We start from the raw sequence: 11,842 nt of genomic DNA on the forward strand, positions 1-11,842 counted from the left end.
AATTAGCTTACCAGGCAGCCAGAAGACAGTTGAAGAAGGCCCTTCGGACAAGCAAATGAGAATGCTTTCTAGAGTTGTGCGACTCAGCCGAATATGTAAACGTAAACAGGTGCAGCCGACGGATCGTCTGGAGCTTAAATCGATTATGGAAACGCTCTTTCCAGAAAGATTAAGCTCCATTCATGCCCCGGAGTCCGAGTCTGCTAATCGGGGCTCAACGAGCACTCAAATTGTTTTAGTTACAGACGATGAAATCTTAGTAGCTCTCAGAGGTCTTAGAACCAACACAGCTCCAGGGCCGGACGGGATCCCAAATCGTACGCTAAAGCTACCCCTCGTCTTGCACCCTAGTACGTTCCCCGAATTATTCAACAAATGCTTAATACAAGAGACGTTCCCTGCAAAATGGAAGACCCAGAACCTGGTATTGCTACCCAAGGCTAGCAAACCACCAGACGAGCTATCTTCATACAGACCGATCTGCCTCTTAGTAGAGCTGTAAAACTATCGATGGTTGCAACATTCAATAGTTTCGATGGTTTTACAACAAATATTCAATAGTACCGATAGTACTATCGAAAATATTTTCAAAAATAACTAAATAAATGCATATTTAACAATAAAAAAAATACAAATTTTAATAAACAATTCATTTGTTTACATATGAGATCCTTCATGGTGTATAACAAAATAAAATAAGTTGAATAAAATTAAAATTAAATGTATGGCTTTTAGTTTTCTGCTAAGATCTAAGAGTTGTGGTGAAGAAAAAGAAGCATGTCCACATGCTTAGCTTTTAAGGCAGCTCGTCGTTCCGTTATAATCTGTCCAGCTTTGCTAAACAATCGCTCTGACTCCGTGGATGAAGCAGGAATGCACAAAAATTTCGATGATCTTCCGACTCGTGGTCTTTTAACTAGTTGCTTGTCCTCAATAGCCTCAATGCTGCTGTCTTCTCCATCTTAACAAAGCACATACATATGTACATACAAAACTTAAATTAGTTACTTGCGTAGCTAGTTGGGAAATGGAACTTACCCTGTGGGTTTTTCAAAAGATATTTATCCATCCTTCCTCCGCCACCAACACCAACGAAAATTTACCTACAAATAAATACTTATTTTTATACTTAATTGCTTCTTATATATAAATAAATTTCTTACCAAAAAGAACCGCCGACTTGCGAAGTTGCGCCAAAGTAATTGATGTGCAACGCACGATATCATCTCTATCGATAGTATACAAAAACGATCGATATGGATGCAAAAATATAAAAATTCGATAGATCGATAGTTCAATCGATAGCTTTACAGCACTACCTCTTAGACACCATAGGAAAGGTGTTTGAGAAATTGATATGCTCTAGACTGGAGACTGCTATTGCTAGCGCCGGAGGCCTATCACCAAGTCAACTTGGATTCCGGAAGGCCCGGTCAACAACAGATGCTCTAGAAAAGTTGTTGGCTTGGCAACTTCCGCCATCCAAGGCACAAGATGGAGGCACGGGACGAAGCAATACTGCATCATCGCGACCCTGGACGTTAAGAACGCCTTCAACACAGCTAGTTGGGATATGCTACTGAATGCGCTATCACAATATAATATCCCTAAATATCTAAAAGAGATAATAAAGAGCTACTACAGAGGAAGAACACTGGTATACAACACGAGTGACGGTCCCCAAACTCATACAGTGTCAGCTGGAGCGTCTCCTATGGAATATCATGTACGACGGCGTACTGCGCTTGGAAGTACCAGCAGGTGCGCACACCATTGGCTTTGCTGATGATGTAGCTGTCGTAGCCATAGGAAAGGAGCTCAAAGATACAGAGGATATGTGCAGCGAAAATATCAATCGCATACGAAGCTGGTTGACAGGAGCTGGGCTCGAGCTTGCGGCACACAAGACCGAAGTTGTACTAGTCAGCAGTCGCAAAAGAGTGGACACTGCCAATATAAAGATCGGCAGCGTCACCAATGCATCAAAGAGGGCGATAAGATATCTTGGTGTCATGATAGACACAAGATTAACTTTCCGCGAGCACTTAGAATATGTGCATAAAAAGGCAGCTGATTCTTGTAAAGCTCTCTCGAGAATCATGCTTAACACGCGGGGACCTAAACAGCAACGACGTCTTCTCCTAATGAGCGTCATTAGCTCTGTCATCCTCTATGCTGCGCCAATATGGGCAAGAGCGATGGCAACGCCGAGCTACAGTCGGGGCATTTGCGCAATCAGAGTCAGCTGCGCTTTCAGGACTATCTCCGATGACGCGGCGCTCGTCATAGCTGGTATGGTACCTCTGGAGTACTTGGTCGCCGAAGACGTGGAGCGGAATTCGCACGCGCCTGCGCGACTCAACGCTATCAGGGCGAACAGCATTGCACGATGGCAAAGAAAGTGGAATAGCTCAGCTAAAGGGCGGTGGACGCACAAGCTCATCCCGGAGCTTGAACCATGGGTCAACCGCAAACACAGCGAGGTTAACTTCTACCTTACGCAGATCCTCTCGGGACATGGATGCTTTCGGAGCTATTTGAAGCGCTTTGGCCACGAGGAATCTGACGAGTGCCCCTGGTGCGAGCGAGGGCATGTGGAAGACGCCAACCACATTCTTTTCGAATGTGGACGGTTCCTGGAGGAGAGGCGTCGTCTGGAAGAGGCAGTGGGCCGCTCCATCAGAGCGGACAACATTGTCAACGCCATGCTGGAATCGGAGGAAGCTTGGGAACTAACAAGCACCTTCGCGGCCACGGTGATGATGGAGCTCCGCAGAGTCGAGCGATCGAGAAGACGAGCTGTCCCAGGCTAAGGTAGCGCATAGTGCTTGCGAAGCAATGCTTTACGGCCGCCCCGCAAGCATCGCGCACTATCCTAGCCACCACGAAACTTGCTACTTGTATTATAAAGATTGTCAATAAATGAATATATATATATATAAAAAAAAAAACACATAAACATTTACACACACATACACACACAAGCATAAACACGCATGGGCGCAGTATGCGCTTACTGTGGGAACTTAATTGTTTAATTACTTTTTTTGTCGACGTACGATCTTCATGTAATTGCCAAAGCACAAGTCTCTAGTATTGGAAATACGCCTTTTACAAATGTAAGGCTGAGGGGGTAAAAATAAGGGTGGAGGGTAAATTTTAACAAAAACTGAAATTGTATAAATTGCATATAAGTATACATTAAAAATTTGGAGACTCTAGCAATAAAGTTGTAGAAGATATAAATTTATTACTGGTTTTCGATGTTTTTAATCGATAACAAAATAACGGGGCAATTTATCGATATTTAAAGCAAAACTCGATATGCGCTATATGTGCTATACACGTACCTAGGAAACAAATTTCAAGTCTCTAGCTCATATATCTTCCGAGATCGACGCGTTCAAACATACGGACAGACGGACGGACGGACAGACGGACAGGGCTAAATCGACTCAGCTCGTCGCCCTAATCAAGAATATATATACTTTATGTGGTCTGCCACGCCTCCTTCTGCCTGTTACATACATTTAACAAAACCATTATACCCTGATTTCCCATTGAAAATGGGTTCAGGGTATAAAAAGACTTCTTGCTCATTCTTGCTCCTTCACAAAATAATCGACATGTTGCAGTTACACATGAGCTCTGCAATTCCATGCTGCTAGAAGTGCGGAGCAGCAACAAGCGACAACAAAGCGCTATAAAAGACTATATCGTTAAAAAATAGGTAAGGAAAATATATCGGACGATAAATTTAAATCAATTAACTATAAAGTAAAAAGAAATTGTTGGATTTATCAGCAATCGATTGCTGATTAGAGTCAAGTATCAAGGTCAATGGGTACTCCAGATCACCAGATCAAGAGCAGGTCGGAAGCAATTAAATTATAACGATGCTGGTCCTCGATTAAAAGAGAAATTGGCTTTTGAGCTTGCCTCAGAGTATGATAACACCACGCCTCTCTGCATTAGTTTCGTTTAAATTAGTTTCGGAAAATGATACAACATTAGTTTTGAAATGGTAAGTCTTATGATGGCGACGCAGCAAGAAGAGCTTTTGGAAATGTTGAGTTGTTTTTATACCCTGAACTCACCCCACAAAGTATATATATTCTTGATCAGGGCGACGAGCTGAGTCATTTGGCCCTGTCCGTCCGTCTGTCCGTATGTTTGAACGCGTCGATTTCCGAAGATATAAGAGCTAGAGACTTCAATTTTTTTTAAATGTCCGTATTGACAGCGCGGATATTGAGTTTATCATTAAAAATCGATAACTCACCCCGATATTTTTATCGATAAAAACCTTATCGAAAATATATATATATATAAAAGAGAGTTGTGTAAAAGTGCTCCTCCACTTATAACTCGATATCTGCTGGACCAATTTTCATGGTTTTTGATTTGTTGGATTCGTCTCCGCTACGAGTAGGATAGTAGATCTAAAAATACTGAAAAATTTGACGAATACTTGAAAAACGCGGTTTTTCCCCTAAAGATTCAAATTTCCGTTGATACTTAGTAGGCTTGATAACAGTGACAGTTTTCGGTCCTGCTCTCATATTATACAATAGTATAGAAGTAAATAAACAAATGTAGTCAGTCAGTCTACGGCACAGCCTCAGGCGAACCTGACTATTCATAAAACAAGTAAGAACGTTGCAATCGGGCGATACCGATAGCAGAAGACTCATTCACAGCCCAAACGCTGTCAACCAGAGTATATAGTGCAATTTTCAAGTCTAGTGCGCAGCAAAAAACACGGCATGATGCCATTAAAATTTGAAAATCATCGATAGCTATTGCATTCAAATTACATACATATATAATTTATACAACTCTTACTTTTATACCCTGAACCCATTTTCAATGGGAAATCAGGGTATAATGGTTTTGTTGAAATGTATGTAACAGGCAGAAGGAGGCGTGGCAGACCACACAAAGTATGTATATTCTTGATCAGGGTGACGAGCTGAGTTGATTTGGCCCTGTCCGTCTGTCCGTATGTATGAACGCGTCGATTTCAGAAGATATAAGAGCTAGAGACTTCAAATTTCTTTTAAAATGTCCGTAATTACAGCGCGCATATCAAGTTTATCATTAAAAATCGATAACTCATCCCGATCTTTTTTTATCGATAAAAAACCTTATCGAAAACCAGTTATAAAATTATATCTTCTACACCTTTATTGCTAGAGTCTCCAAATTCTTAATGTATGCTTATATGCAATTTATACAATTTCGGTTTTTGTTAAAATTTACCCCCCACCCTTAAATTCACCCCCTCACCCTCACTTTTGTAAAAAGCGTATTTCAAATACTAGAGACTTGTGCTTTGGCAATTACATGCATATTTATGTTATAATCATAATCTGAAAGTTTCATGAAGATCGTACGTCCACAAAAAAAGTTATTGAACAATTAAGTTCTCATAGTAAGCGCACACTGCAGCCCATGCGTGTTTATGCGTGGGTGCTTGTGTGTGTATGTGTTTGTGTATGTGTGTGTATGTGTGTGTGTGTATGCGTTTGTGTGAGTATGCGTGTGTGTTTGTGTATGTGTGTCTGTATGCGTGTGTGTGTATGTGTGCCTGTGTGTGCGTACGTGCCTGTCTGTGTGTGTGTGTGCGTGTTTCTTGTGTAAGCTAAAAGTCGCGAAAAATTATTGAAATATCTATTGCTCCAAGGGTTCAGGGGATCTCGTAGTCGAGCAGTCTCGACTAGAGCTTTCTTACTTGTTTTATAACTGGTTTTCGATAAGGCTTTTTATCGATAAAAAAAGATCGGGATGAGTTATCAATTTTTAATGATAAACTTGATATGCGCGCTGTAATTACGGACATTTTAAAAAAATTTTAAGTCACTAGCTCTTATATCTTCGGAAATCGACGCGTTCAAACATACGGACAGACGGACATACAGACAGACGGACAGGGCCAAATCAACTCAGCTCGTCGCCCTGATCAAGAATATATATACTTTGTGGGGTCTGCCACGCCTCCTTCTCCCTGTTACATACATTTCAACAAAACCATTATACCCTGAAAAATGCCGCGTCCTAGAAGATTTAATCTTTCCCGGCGGACCCATGATGCAATTAGGCAACGGAATATCGCGAGTCAATTATCTGATGAAGAACGAGAAATCGCCCGAGAAAGGCGCCTCGTTAGTACCCAGCAAAGAAGGGCCTTAATTCGTGCTTCTCAAAGAGAGGCAACCCGTGAAACGGCAATAAGAAATGGTTCAAGGATTGATTTGAATCGAGCAGCGTTCGATATGATTGCACCATTGACTACAGCTTGAATCGTTTAGTTTGCATTGGTCCATTGGACGTTGTTTGTCAGCATTGTGGGGCATTGAAGTTTGCTGGTGAAACGCACGGTTTGTGCTGCCTTAGTGGTAAAGTGACATTGCCATTGGTGGTCCCGCCACCAGAGCCATTGCGTTCCCTGCTTTATGGCGAAACACTAGAATCACGACATTTTCTAGCGAACACTCAAAAATACAATGCCTGTTCCAAATGACTTCATTTGGGGTGGAAATTATTGGAGACGGATATAAGGTAATTTACGTTAAAAATTTTATTTTCTATGATTGTAAAAAAAAAAAAAAAAAAATTGGAATAATGTAGTTTGTTAGATTTCTGTAAAAAGTTTTTGTTAATCTAACTATAACTATGGCTTTGAATTTAAAGATTCAAGGCCAGATTTGCCATCGCATTGGATCATTGCAACCTATTGAAGATGCACAGCACAAATTCTTGCAAATATACTTCATGGGCAATATGGAAGAACAACTTGACCGCCGTCAAGAAATCAACACAGCTATGAAAAGAACAATTCTCCAAAATTTGCAGCAAATGCTTCACGAACATGCAAGCCAAGAGATGACTATAAAGTAGTAAGCAGAGCAGATAAAAGACCAGCTGGGCCACATGAACGCACATTTAATGCTCCAACAATCGATGAAGTGGCAATCCTGATTGTTGGTGAAAGCTTGGAAGCACGTGATATTGTGCTTACACGACGCAGTACTGGGCAACTACAAAGAATATCTGAAAGTCACCGTTCATATGACGCTTTACAATACCCGTTGATGTTTTGGGAAGGAGACGATGGATATCACTTTAATATCAAAATGATTAATCCATTGAATGGTAAAATCATTGTTTTCATTTTAACTTTATATACATTTCATTCTGTTTTCTTTTGGTACACAAAAAAAGTTATCACTCTTAATTTAGTAGAGAGTAGGTGTAAGAGTCGTAAACCTATTAGGGGTTCTAAAATACAATTTTTACTGTATTTGTTTCAGGTGAGGAAACTGCCAAGAAGGTTAGTTAGATGAATTATTACACATAATAATAATAATAACAAGTAAGAAAGCTCTAGTCGAGACTGCTCGACTACGAGATCCCCTGAACCCTTGGAGTGCTAGCTATTTCAATAATTTTTCGCGTCTTTCAGCTTACACAAGAAACACACACACATACACAAACACATACACACCCAAGCACCCACGCATAAACACGCATGGGCTGCAGTGTGCGCTTACTATGAGAACTTAATTGTTTAATAACTTTTTTTGTGGACGTACGATCTTCATGAAACTTTCAGATTATAATTATAACATGGATATGCATGTAATTGCCAACGCACAAGTCTCTAGTATTTGAAATACGCGTTTTACAAAAGTGAGGGTGAGGGGGTGAATTTAGAGGTGGGGGGTAAATTTTAACAAAAACCGAAATTGTATAAATTGCATATAAGCATATATAAAAAAGTTGGAGACTCTAGCAATAAAGGTGTAGAAGATATAATTTTATAACTGGTTTTCGATAAGGTTTTTCATCGATAAAAAAGATCGGGATGAGTTATCGAATTTTAATGATAAACTCGATATCCGCGCTGTAATTACGAACATTTTACAAAAAATTTGAAGTCTCTAGCTCTTATATCTTCGGAAATCGACGCGTTCAAACATACGGACAGACGGACAGACGGACAGACAGACAGACGGACAGGGCCAAATCAACTCAGCTCGTCACCCTGATCAAGAATATATATACTTTGTGGGGTCTGCCACGCCTCCTTCTGCCTGTTACATACATTTCAACAAAACCATTATACCCTGATTTCCCATTTTCAATGGGTTCAGGGTATAAAAATGCCCATTTAGTATTTCGATGTATTTAAAAATATAGATGAAATACAAAGCTCACTTAATAAAATATAAAAATATTTTGAAACATTTAAAAAAAATTAGCAGAAGTTGTACCGCTCGGGATTCGAACCCGCGACTTCTCGATCGAGCGTCACGCTACTCAATACGCCACCTCACTTTTGGAAGCTGCGGTGGCAAAACTAAAATAGATTCACTGCTGCAGCGTCATCTAGCAAAACTAAATCAAACTAACTGCTGATGTGATTCTAAGAATCTGCTAGAATAACCAAACTATTTTAAAACGCGCATTTAGTATGAAAACTATAAATTAAATAGAAAACTCATTTATCAAAATATAAAAATATACAATTAAAAAAATTAACATCAGTTCGATCGAGCGTCATGCCGCTACTCACTACGCCACCTCACTTTTGGAGGCTGTGCTGGCAAAACTCAAATAGATTCACTGCTGTAGCGCCATCTGCCAAAACTAAACCAAACGAACAGCTGATGTGATTCTAAGAATGTTCTAGAAGCAGTATGAATGTATGTGTGCTCACGTATACAATGCTGTTGTAGCTGCTGCACGTGCGTTTGTTTATTGGCCAAATATTTGATTGTTTTTAATTAATTTCTGACTTAACGGAATTTGATGAATCTTTCAGCATATGATATACATATTATATTGAATATTTGAGAAATTAAAAAAAATGAAAAATTATTCACAATTAGCTATAGTGGCATCTGACTTGAACTTGAATGTTTTTACTCGATAAAAACATAACGGGATGATTTATCGAATTTTGAAAGCAAACTCGACATCCGCGTTGTATATATGGTCATTAAAAACAAAATTGAAGTCTCTAGCTCTGATATCTTCGGAAATCGACGCGCTCAAACATACGGACAGACGGACAGACAGACGGACAGGGCCAAATCAACTCACCTCGTCACCCTGATCAAGAATATATACTTTGTGGGGTCTGCCACGCCTCCTTCTGCCTGTTACATACATTTCAACAAAACCATTATACCCTGATTTCCCATTGAAAATGGGTTCAGAGTATAACAAGTAAGAAAGCTCTAGTCGAGAGTGCCCGACTACGAGATCCCCTGAACCCTTCGAGCAATAGCTGTTTCAATAATTTTTCGCGTCTTTCTGCTTACACAAGAGACGCACACACACTCACACAGGCATATACACACACACGCACACACACAGAGATACGCACGCACGCATAAACAAGCATTGGCTGCAGTGGTGGCTTACTAAGGGAAATTAATTATTCAATAACGTTTCTTGTAGATGTAGTTTCTTCATGAAACTTTCAGTTTGTGATCATATCATGGATATGTATGTATTTGCCAAAGCACAAGTCACTAGTATTTGAAATACGCCTTTTACAAATGTTAGGGTGAGGGGGTGAAATAGGGGTGGAGCGTGAATTTAGAGAAAAACCGAAATTTTGTAAAATGCATATAAGTATACGTAACAAATTTGGAGACTCCAGCTTTAAAGATGTAGGAGATATAAATTTATTACTGGTTTTCGATGTTTTTAATCGATAACAAAATAACGGGGCAATTTATCGATATTTAAAGCAAAACTCGATATGCGCTATATGTGCTATACACGTACCTAGGAAACAAATTTCAAGTCTCTAGCTCATATATCTTCCGAGATCGACGCGTTCAAACATACGGACAGACGGACGGACGGACAGACGGACAGGGCTAAATCGACTCAGCTCGTCGCCCTAATCAAGAATATATATACTTTATGTGGTCTGCCACGCCTCCTTCTGCCTGTTACATACATTTAACAAAACCATTATACCCTGATTTCCCATTGAAAATGGGTTCAGGGTATAAAAAGACTTCTTGCTCATTCTTGCTCCTTCACAAAATAATCGACATGTTGCAGTTACACATGAGCTCTGCAATTCCATGCTGCTAGAAGTGCGGAGCAGCAACAAGCGACAACAAAGCGCTATAAAAGACTATATCGTTAAAAAATAGGTAAGGAAAATATATCGGACGATAAATTTAAATCAATTAACTATAAAGTAAAAAGAAATTGTTGGATTTATCAGCAATCGATTGCTGATTAGAGTCAAGTATCAAGGTCAATGGGTACTCCAGATCACCAGATCAAGAGCAGGTCGGAAGCAATTAAATTATAACGATGCTGGTCCTCGATTAAAAGAGAAATTGGCTTTTGAGCTTGCCTCAGAGTATGATAACACCACGCCTCTCTGCATTAGTTTCGTTTAAATTAGTTTCGGAAAATGATACAACATTAGTTTTGAAATGGTAAGTCTTATGATGGCGACGCAGCAAGAAGAGCTTTTGGAAATGTTGAGTTGTTTTTATACCCTGAACTCACCCCACAAAGTATATATATTCTTGATCAGGGCGACGAGCTGAGTCATTTGGCCCTGTCCGTCCGTCTGTCCGTATGTTTGAACGCGTCGATTTCCGAAGATATAAGAGCTAGAGACTTCAATTTTTTTTAAATGTCCGTATTGACAGCGCGGATATTGAGTTTATCATTAAAAATCGATAACTCACCCCGATATTTTTATCGATAAAAACCTTATCGAAAATATATATATATATAAAAGAGAGTTGTGTAAAAGTGCTCCTCCACTTATAACTCGATATCTGCTGGACCAATTTTCATGGTTTTTGATTTGTTGGATTCGTCTCCGCTACGAGTAGGATAGTAGATCTAAAAATACTGAAAAATTTGACGAATACTTGAAAAACGCGGTTTTTCCCCTAAAGATTCAAATTTCCGTTGATACTTAGTAGGCTTGATAACAGTGACAGTTTTCGGTCCTGCTCTCATATTATACAATAGTATAGAAGTAAATAAACAAATGTAGTCAGTCAGTCTACGGCACAGCCTCAGGCGAACCTGACTATTCATAAAACAAGTAAGAACGTTGCAATCGGGCGATACCGATAGCAGAAGACTCATTCACAGCCCAAACGCTGTCAACCAGAGTATATAGTGCAATTTTCAAGTCTAGTGCGCAGCAAAAAACACGGCATGATGCCATTAAAATTTGAAAATCATCGATAGCTATTGCATTCAAATTACATACATATATAATTTATACAACTCTTACTTTTATACCCTGAACCCATTTTCAATGGGAAATCAGGGTATAATGGTTTTGTTGAAATGTATGTAACAGGCAGAAGGAGGCGTGGCAGACCACACAAAGTATGTATATTCTTGATCAGGGTGACGAGCTGAGTTGATTTGGCCCTGTCCGTCTGTCCGTATGTATGAACGCGTCGATTTCAGAAGATATAAGAGCTAGAGACTTCAAATTTCTTTTAAAATGTCCGTAATTACAGCGCGCATATCAAGTTTATCATTAAAAATCGATAACTCATCCCGATCTTTTTTTATCGATAAAAAACCTTATCGAAAACCAGTTATAAAATTATATCTTCTACACCTTTATTGCTAGAGTCTCCAAATTCTTAATGTATGCTTATATGCAATTTATACAATTTCGGTTTTTGTTAAAATTTACCCCCCACCCTTAAATTCACCCCCTCACCCTCACTTTTGTAAAAAGCGTATTTCAAATACTAGAGACTTGTGCTTTGGCAATTACATGCATATTTATGTTATAATCATAATCTGAAAGTTTCATGAAGAT

At 39.4% G+C, this 11,842-nt stretch overlaps 1 long non-coding RNA gene across 1 annotated transcript; it reads right to left on the reverse strand.

Moving 5' to 3' along the window:
* Positions 1–612: 612 nt before the first annotated feature.
* On the reverse strand, positions 613–1,312 carry LOC149268220 (uncharacterized). The gene is made up of 3 exons (XR_016271006.1): positions 1,164–1,312; positions 1,039–1,103; positions 613–961 (listed from the first exon to the last, which is right to left on the reverse strand). It is a non-coding gene; the product is annotated as an uncharacterized LOC149268220 (long non-coding RNA).
* Positions 1,313–11,842: the final 10,530 nt, after the last annotated feature.

Source organism: Drosophila arizonae, chromosome X, assembly GCF_054131065.1.
Source record: "Drosophila arizonae isolate 15081-1271.41 chromosome X, UAZ_ARI_1.0, whole genome shotgun sequence".
NCBI classification, from domain to species: Eukaryota; Metazoa; Arthropoda; class Insecta; order Diptera; family Drosophilidae; genus Drosophila; species Drosophila arizonae.